General features: G+C 43.5%; 1 long non-coding RNA gene across 1 annotated transcript in view; it reads right to left on the bottom strand.

Moving 5' to 3' along the window:
- Positions 1-6,346: 6,346 nt before the first annotated feature.
- The window catches only part of LOC147647069 (uncharacterized), a 2,013-nt gene continuing 157 nt past the window's right edge, over positions 6,347-8,202 (bottom strand). Inside the window, exons 1-2 of the long non-coding RNA XR_015281687.1 lie at positions 8,022-8,202; positions 6,347-7,446 (exon numbers count right to left, since the gene is read on the bottom strand). The exon at positions 8,022-8,202 is cut by the window's right edge and continues 157 nt beyond it. This is a non-coding gene — a long non-coding RNA (uncharacterized LOC147647069). The remainder of the gene's footprint in view (positions 7,447-8,021) is intronic.

The following is an 8,202-nucleotide window of genomic DNA, read 5'->3' as shown; positions in this document are numbered from 1 at the left end:
AAACATAGCATGGGCTGCGTAGTGTTAACTAAGTTTTACTTTACTCCCTGTAATGGTATTGGTCCCTTCACACACAAAGATGAATGAAAACTCTGAAAACTCTAGTGCAAAAGATAAAGCTGCATTTTGTTTTGTTAGCAAAACATAATGCTAGGCCCTCTCCAGCTGGGGAAGAATGGGCTCAAAATAATTGGTTCAAGCTGGAAAATGTAACTGACAGAATTTGCTCCCTGCAACATGAGGCAAAGTTCAAATTTGGCCATAATAAAGCCATAATTTGTTCTGTATTGGGAGCCTGCCTTACGTCAGCTGTAGAGGCTCGCATGAGACAAAGGTAGGAAGAAAATGCAATTAGTCAATCCCTACAAAATTTAGTTGAAAGTTTGCAAAATGAAGAAAATAATTTCTTACAAACTGCCCTGAGTGAGGAGTGTGCCAAAAATTCACAGTGTGCTGACTCCTTTAAGGAGTTGCTGGAAAAAGAAACTCCTCAGACAAATCACATATATCCTCAAGCAGAATTACATTTGGTAAAAAATTGTGGTGAAAACTGTTGCTCCCAAGTAAGACTTTTGATTAAAACAGAATATAACTACATCAATGATGAAGATCTTGATCTGCATATAACCACTAAAGAAATCCCATACACTGCTACTGCATTGGCTAAGTTAAAAAAGGAGTACGGGCGTCTCCCTCATGACTCAGAGACAGAATACGTATTCTGAGTGTCTCTCACAGGGGGAGATCAAATTCGATGAACAGAACAAGAAGCAAGTGGTTATTTGGGACATGGTGTTTTCTTAACAACAGGAGATAACCGCAACCCATGGTCCCTAACCCAGCGAGCTGCATATTGGCCAGGGGGACTTAACCCCCTGGAAAGGGGAGATCCTGTAGCTTTGGCTGGTTCCCCAGACCAAATTCTAGAAAATATTCATAAGGCAGCTTGTTTGCAAGTGATTCATGAAAGAAAATTAAATGCTGGTTATGAATCACCAATGTTGCTACCTGTGAATGCTAAAATTATGACCCCTTTAATTTGTGGTCTTCCAGAATCACTGAAACCTACAGCAATTCTCCTCGAAACAACCATAGATAATATCCTCATGGGAGGAGATGAAAAAGAAGTAATAAAAAATAAAGATGCTGAAAAGAGTTACACTACCTGGGAAAAAGGATTGTTTGTAGTTATTCCAGCTCTCATAGAAGTAGGAAAAACTGCACAACAACAACCAATTGCATTAAAAGGCCCTTTTGAAGTTATGAAGACAGTCAGTACTGGGATTCCCCCCTCCAATGGGGTGGTCCAGAGGGCCTCAGTGAGAAAGTGGTATGCCCAGATTGAACATGACTCTAACATCTTCTCAATAACAGAAGGAGCTGTAAAAAATCAGGTGATACAAAAAACTGAGAGCTTAAGTAGCAGCCATGACAAACCTGACTTGATAATTAAAGAAACCCCTCCTAATATAAAAACAGAAAACGGTAGGCAAATTTCTAGTCTACAGTATTGGTGGAACTTGGGGGTGAAGAAAGGGGTACTGAAGGGTTTAATGGTTAACCTGCCGCTTGAAAAATTAAGTAAATTGGTCTCTCAGTGGCAGGATTCCAGCCCCATTGTACCAAGCACTCCACCTTGCCCTCAACTGATTCTGGGCAGTGGGCTGAAGCAACACCACTCACAGGTTCTGGACAGTGAGCAAAAACAATCAGCAAACTCTTGGTTCACTGATACCTCTGCCAAACGAGAGGGAGAGGTGTGGAGGTGCAGGGCAGTAGCCCTCCACCTTTCCTCTGCTGAACGAATTGTTACTGAGGAAGAAAGCAGCACTCAGGATGCAGTGCTGATAGCTGTTTGGAGTGTTTTCCAGCGTGAGGCACAGAATACCTCTCTTGTCTGTATCTACACTAACTCCTATGCTATGTTCAAGGGATATACTGAGTGGCTTCCTTTTTGGCAACAAAAGGACTGGGAAGTAAACAGGATTCATGTATGGCAAAAGGAAAAGTGGCAAGAAATTCTACGCTTTGTGCTGGTAAGAGTGGGGATTATATCTTGGTTAGTCCAAGCTGAAGCTTTTAAAAGAACTACAGGAGAATATGCATGGGTATCCTTCGATGCCTTGGGGAAAGAGCATCGGATAAACACGTGCTGGATAATTCCATTGTTTTAATCTCCTGCCCCTATGTGGCAGACTCTGTTTTGTTTATTCTCTACAGAAGAATACCGAGGGACATGAAGATCAGATAAACCATGAACTTCCAGATTTAAAACAAATGCTGTAGCAAGGCCTATATTTAGTGTAATAATCACATACCATGATGTGAACACTCCTTTTTGTGCTAAATTACAAAACTAATGTTTTCCCTTCTTTCCTGTTAACTCAAGGTGATGATGTTTCAATACGCTGCAGACTGAGTACCGGATCCCACACTGAGCCTGTACACAGTCAAGTCGCCGGATCTCGTGGCCAGGTTAAATCTTGTGAAACTTGGAATCAAGATTGTTGGCTGAATTTAACAGCTGTACAATTGTCCTCCAAAGTTGTGTGTGGTAAAAACAATACCAAATATTGGGGAGAGCTTAATGTTCATGTTGTAATACCTACCACACAGCCACCAATTAGATTGACTCCAAAAATTTCTGAAACTGGACCCTATGTAATCAGGAAAACTGGCCAACAACAAATGCTATTTAATCCAGCATGGTCTATCAAACTGTGATGGATTGGCATTTAAGAAAACAAAGAGAAACACCTAAGGAAGTTCAAACCGCTGGAGCCTGATGGGAGTTTGTCTCCTAGCCAACAGCTGGTCATTTCTAAGAATTGACAGCAGTTCTTAACCATTGAAAAGTGAGACACCACCTTAAGACCTAAGCCTGGGAATTTCTTGGTCTCTTTGTTTTCTGGCTGTGAAAGGTAACTGAGCTTTAGCTGGCTTCCCGTCCCCGGCCCAGCCCATGCGGCCCGGGCAGGGGCTGGGCTGGGCCTGCCGCGGCTCCCGGCCGGGAGATGGGGCCTGCGGGGCTTGCCCCGGGCTCTGGCCGAGCCAGGCCGGTCCCTGGCTTGGCTGCAGTTTTTGCTGTGACTGAATTCACCAGAGACTGCCAAGTAAGGAAAGAAAAGAAGCTCTTGACCTGCGGCGGGCTGAGACAGTGACCACACTCTCCAGAGCAGCCATGAACAATCTTCCATCGCAGACAACTCCAGCTGCTGCTCCGGCAGAGATCACAGAACCATCTACAAAGCCTGGGCAAGATTTTAACTCTTTCATCACCCAGATGAGACTTTCAGATTAATCCTTTTTTTCCAGAAAAAGAAAAATATAGTAATCAACATGTAAAGAGACTTTATAAACTATCAGAGACAGTAAAGAAAAGAGTTAAGCTTCAGAAGAGGTAGAGAATAAGGAGATGCTTTAATTAAGCTGAAATATTTTTCTGTTAAAGTTATGGAGATGGACAATAGTGTCCTGAAAAAACTCCTTTAATTCATGACAGAGTATATAGGGAGGAATGGAGTATTCAAAGTGTAGATTTTGAGCAAAAGGTGGAGGAATTGTGATACAGTGAAGTAGTGAAGTGCTGGAACAGAGTGGGGAGAAGTAAAAGTTGAAGATTTGAAGCCTTGAGAGGCAAAGAGAAAATTTCTTTTTTCCAGGGAAGCTCACAAAGACAAATGAAGAGAACTTTTGCCTTTGAATAACTCATCCTTAAAAATGACATCCCTAGACTCATGGCCCATAACACACCTCAGAGTGATGTGAAATGGGAGGAGAAAATAGGATGACAGATTTCTGGACATCAGAAAAATAGAAAGCTATAACAAAAATAGTTTTCTTGTGAGAAACTCCATAGATTAGCAGAAGAAGACTTCTGTTTCTCTACAAAGGCTGATGAAAAGACTCTATCAGGGATTGGGACTGTTTTAAACACCTGAGTTCCAAACATTTTTATCTCTATGTTGTCATTTGAACGAGGGAATGGTTAAGTAGTGGGGGATAAAAAGGTTTTTCTGGAGGTTTATTCTGGTGTTCTTATTCTTGTAGTTTTGTTAATGAACTTACTTTATTCCTTTTAAGTTTTAAGCCTGTTTTGCTCTTGTTCTAATCCACATCTCATAGCAAGAAATAAGTAAATTTTCTAGTAATTTTTTAGTTACTGCTTTAAAACGACAACACTTTTGTAGTCTAAAAGGATTGCTCCTTTGAAAAAGAAGCCAAATTTTAAATTATAATTTACTTTTTCTCTCTTATTTTTTAAACCTCTTCAGGGCTTCATATAATTCTATTTTATAGCAAAAAGAACATTTGCCAAAAAAGCTTTAAAACAAATAGCCAAGCACTGATACATGGTAAAATGCTGATCTTTTTATCTTTTTTTTTTTACCATTTCTTATCAGTGTTTTTTCTTCTTCTTTTCACTGCAATAGCATCACAAGTAAGGAGAAAGAAAAAAGGCCACAGTCCATCATCATTTTCCTCATTTTACAGAAATTTCTAAAAAATTTTGGGAATGAGGATGGGCAAAATCAGAACTACAAGAACAGGAGGCAACTGCAAGTCCCATCAGAAAGAAACCGGGATTTTCCTGGAAAAAACCAAAATGCAATAACATTGATAAACACAAAAAAAATTCCCAAATAAAATGAAAAATTTGGGCCCTCCCAGGCCTTGGTAACCTGTTGTGTTGGAATTTCTCCTATTCCACCTCCAAGTTATTCTTTTCTCTCGCACTGTATTAGGAACGGCGAGGAATACGACACTGACTCCCTTGGCTGCATTGTCCAAGAGAGCAAAGTTTATTATTCTTAATCTTCTTTTATACACATGTTCGAGAAGGTCTGAGAGGTAAAACTCCCATTGCTCATTAAAGGTACACATCACCTTCATTGCTTAAGTGGAACACCAGCCCTTGACTAACACCTGCAAATTGGTGTCCTTTACCAAGAACTGTTGGGATTCCTTCTTATGCTTTCCCAGGCCAGAGAGAGAAGCCTGTGTGACTTAGTTTCACACAGGCTCTGTGCCCCCTGCCTGCTTTCAGCATCCATACACATCCAGTGCATTTGGTTGGAATGTTATCCTTTTTTTCCCTTCTTAAAAATGCTTTTTTTCCCAGTTCCTTTGTGCTTGTTTCTACTGCGATTTCCCCATTCCCAGCACTATCCGGTATTTTTCTGGATCTGGATTCTCTCCTGCCTCACTCCCCGCTGTCTCAGACACCTGAAATCCCGCCCCCAAAAAAATCCCCAAAACTCTCAGAAGACTGAATCAGCACAACTTGTATCAGCACCATCACCGGAGTGTTCCTAGACAAACAGGCAGATTATTTGGGATGAGAACCCATTATCCAGCAGATCCATGAGTTCCTCCAATGTGGAGCTGGAAAAAGCTGCTAAAATTGTGATTTTGCCATTCTGGGACTGTTTTGGAGCCCAGGTTTATTCCCATGGGGGATAAAATCCTTCCTGGTTTGAACCAATCCATTTGGAAGGCTGCACATGGCTCATCTGGACTGGGAACAACTGGGGAAAAAATGGGAAAATCATGGATTACAAACATGATAGCTCCATCCCTCTGGAATGCTGCACATGGCTCACCTGGGCTGGGAAAAAGCAGAAAAATCCTGGATCACACACCTGAGGGAGGGGTCTGTTAATCCTGGCTCATCCCACAAACTTCCATTCCTCAATCAGGGAAGGATGGATTAGGGAAATCCCCCGTCCAGGAGCACCTATGGCACCTCCCAAATAAACATTTCCTTCTTTTTCCAGTTCCAGGGACTGAATTCCTGGATTATTTCCCATCAGGAAATGGGGTTCATTAAAGATCAGGTTTTTTCCCAGCATTCCGGTCTTAAGCACTCCAGCGATTCTGCTATTCTCTATCCCTGGTGTGATTCAGAGGGTTGGGATCTCCTGGAAAAGGGGATTGATGGTTTCTTCCTTGGAAACCCCAGGGCTCTGGTCCTGGCACATCCTGGCATTCTCACCCCCCTCAGATAAACCTGCTCCAGTTAGGAGCCCCAGGGAAGCACCAGAGCAGCCGGCTGTCAGGAACAAGGCAAATCAAGCCTGGGGGCTGCTCATGGAGCTGGATCAAGATGCACCTGGGAGCCCTCAGCAATCCAGCCAGCACCACACGGGCAGGAGGACACAGACGGCGCTGCCAGGCTGGGACAGGGCTTGTGGCTTCAGCACAACCACCAAAGGCCAAGGGGCTTCTGGCCATTTTCCCTGCACCACTGCACACCTCGGCAGCTTGCTGAGGACAAGCACCCTTTTCCCCCTCTTCCCCTATGCCCTGCAGACCCTGGGCAGCAAAAGAACAGTCTTGCAGTCTATTTATTAGAACACATCTTTTATTTATACACTACAGAAAAATGATAAAAGAACAGTCTTGAAATAAATGGAGAATGCCTGCTGGATCAGGTGGCCACAGCAGACAGAGGCTTCCAGATCACGTCTCAGTGGAGCTCCAGCAGCACAGCCAGGCACAGCCCCACGGACGAGGCCGTGTTCTTTTCCCAGCTGTGCATCTCTTTAAATACCTTCATGCAGTCTTTGGTTATTTCACTAATGGTGTGGGTGGGATTCTTATTTTTCTTTTTGAGAATTTCTTGGAAAGCTTCCTGATACAAAATGAAGGTGCCATCACTGATCTTTGATGGGATAATATCTTCCTAGTGTTTTTTCAAGTGCTTTATTGTGGTTTCTTTACGCTTTGATGGCTTTTGAATTTTTTCCTGTGGCTGCTCTTCTGTTTTTCTGTTAGTTTGTAATCCAATTGAGGCTTGTTGTTTTAACATCAGATAGCATCTCTTGTCACTGATTTGTTTTGCAGTTTTGGATGGGATGTGTTCAGCAATCAGTTTATTAATGTTTTTATTACCCTCATATTGTTTTATTAGTTGGATTAGCAGATTTTCCTCCTCTTCACTCCAGCATTTCTTTTGGGCTCCTCTTGCTGATGTTTCTTTTGGTCTCATGGCTTCTAGCCTCTCCTGGTTTCTGACTGCTGGATGTGCAATTCTTTTATGTTGTCCCAGTCCAATTTTAGTTTGAAAACTCATCTGGCATACATTGCAGGGCCATTTTCCTGGGGATGGTTTTTTTATTTTACCTTTGCATTTTGGATAGTGGCAGGCAATGCTGTGAAAATTTGTATTTTCCAAATCACATTTGGTGCATTTAAATTTGCATTCTCTAATTCCATGTGCTCTGAGTAAATGTTCAATTAATCCAGGCATTTTATTCGTTTTAATACCGCAGCACGGGCAGGGTGGATTCTCATCTGGAACTGATATGACAGGGCAGTCTTCTGATTCCCCATTGTTTGGTGGTTGAATAGTGGTTTCCTCTGGCTCTGATAAAACTGCTGCTTCTTCCTGGGTGGGTGGGGGTGTGGCAGTCTTTTCCTGGCTCTTATCAATCCCCTTATCATCTAGAGATAAGCAAGTCATTGTATCATCACAGTACACATCAGGGTATTCCTCCAGCCCCTCCCGCCCCACACAATGGGCATTACATTCTTCGGCACAATGCATCGAGTTGTAGAACTCCAGTTTTAAACTTTCCAAACCTCCCTTCCCAATTCTGAGGGTTTAAAATTTGGGTTTTGTGGCGATTTTATATACCAGTCTTTAAAATTAGTTTGAGTCGCCGTGGACACACCGAGTAGCTTTAAAGCCTTTACCGTGGTGCCGTTTCAAAGTAAAACTAAGTCCAATTGAGGGAATATTGACTAACAGCACCCCCTCAAGCGCTGTCAGCTTTGCCCAACTTGACCGCGGGCTCGGTTTCAGGCAGGGAGCTTTTAAGGAGCTTCTGCCGATAACTTTTCGACGCAAAATCGTGAAACTGCACTTTGGGTGGCGAGTCCAAAGGCAGGGAGGCAGTGAAAAACACAACCTCACTCACACTGGGGCAGAAATCAGCTAGTTACCCTTGCGGGTATCCAGCGGGACCACGAGGAGGTCTGATTTCAGCGGCTAGGCCCAGTTAGGAATGCAAACTTACCTCTGTTAAGAGTCATAGTGACTCGACTCGAGTCGCCGGCAGAGGCGGTGAGCGGGCGGCCGCTTGCACAGGCCGGCAACGGGGCGTCCCCACCCCGCGGGGAGCAGACACGGCACCAGCCAGCAAGCGGCACCTCGGGGCGGACAGCGGGGAAAAGGAAGCAGGCGGAAGCGGGCGGTGG

This window comes from Cyanistes caeruleus, unplaced genomic scaffold, assembly GCF_971803275.1.
Source record: "Cyanistes caeruleus unplaced genomic scaffold, bCyaCae1.hap1.1 HAP1_SCAFFOLD_69, whole genome shotgun sequence".
NCBI classification, from domain to species: Eukaryota; Metazoa; Chordata; class Aves; order Passeriformes; family Paridae; genus Cyanistes; species Cyanistes caeruleus.
Note: the sequence above shows the minus strand (reverse complement) of the source record. Positions and strands in the feature narration are given on the sequence as shown.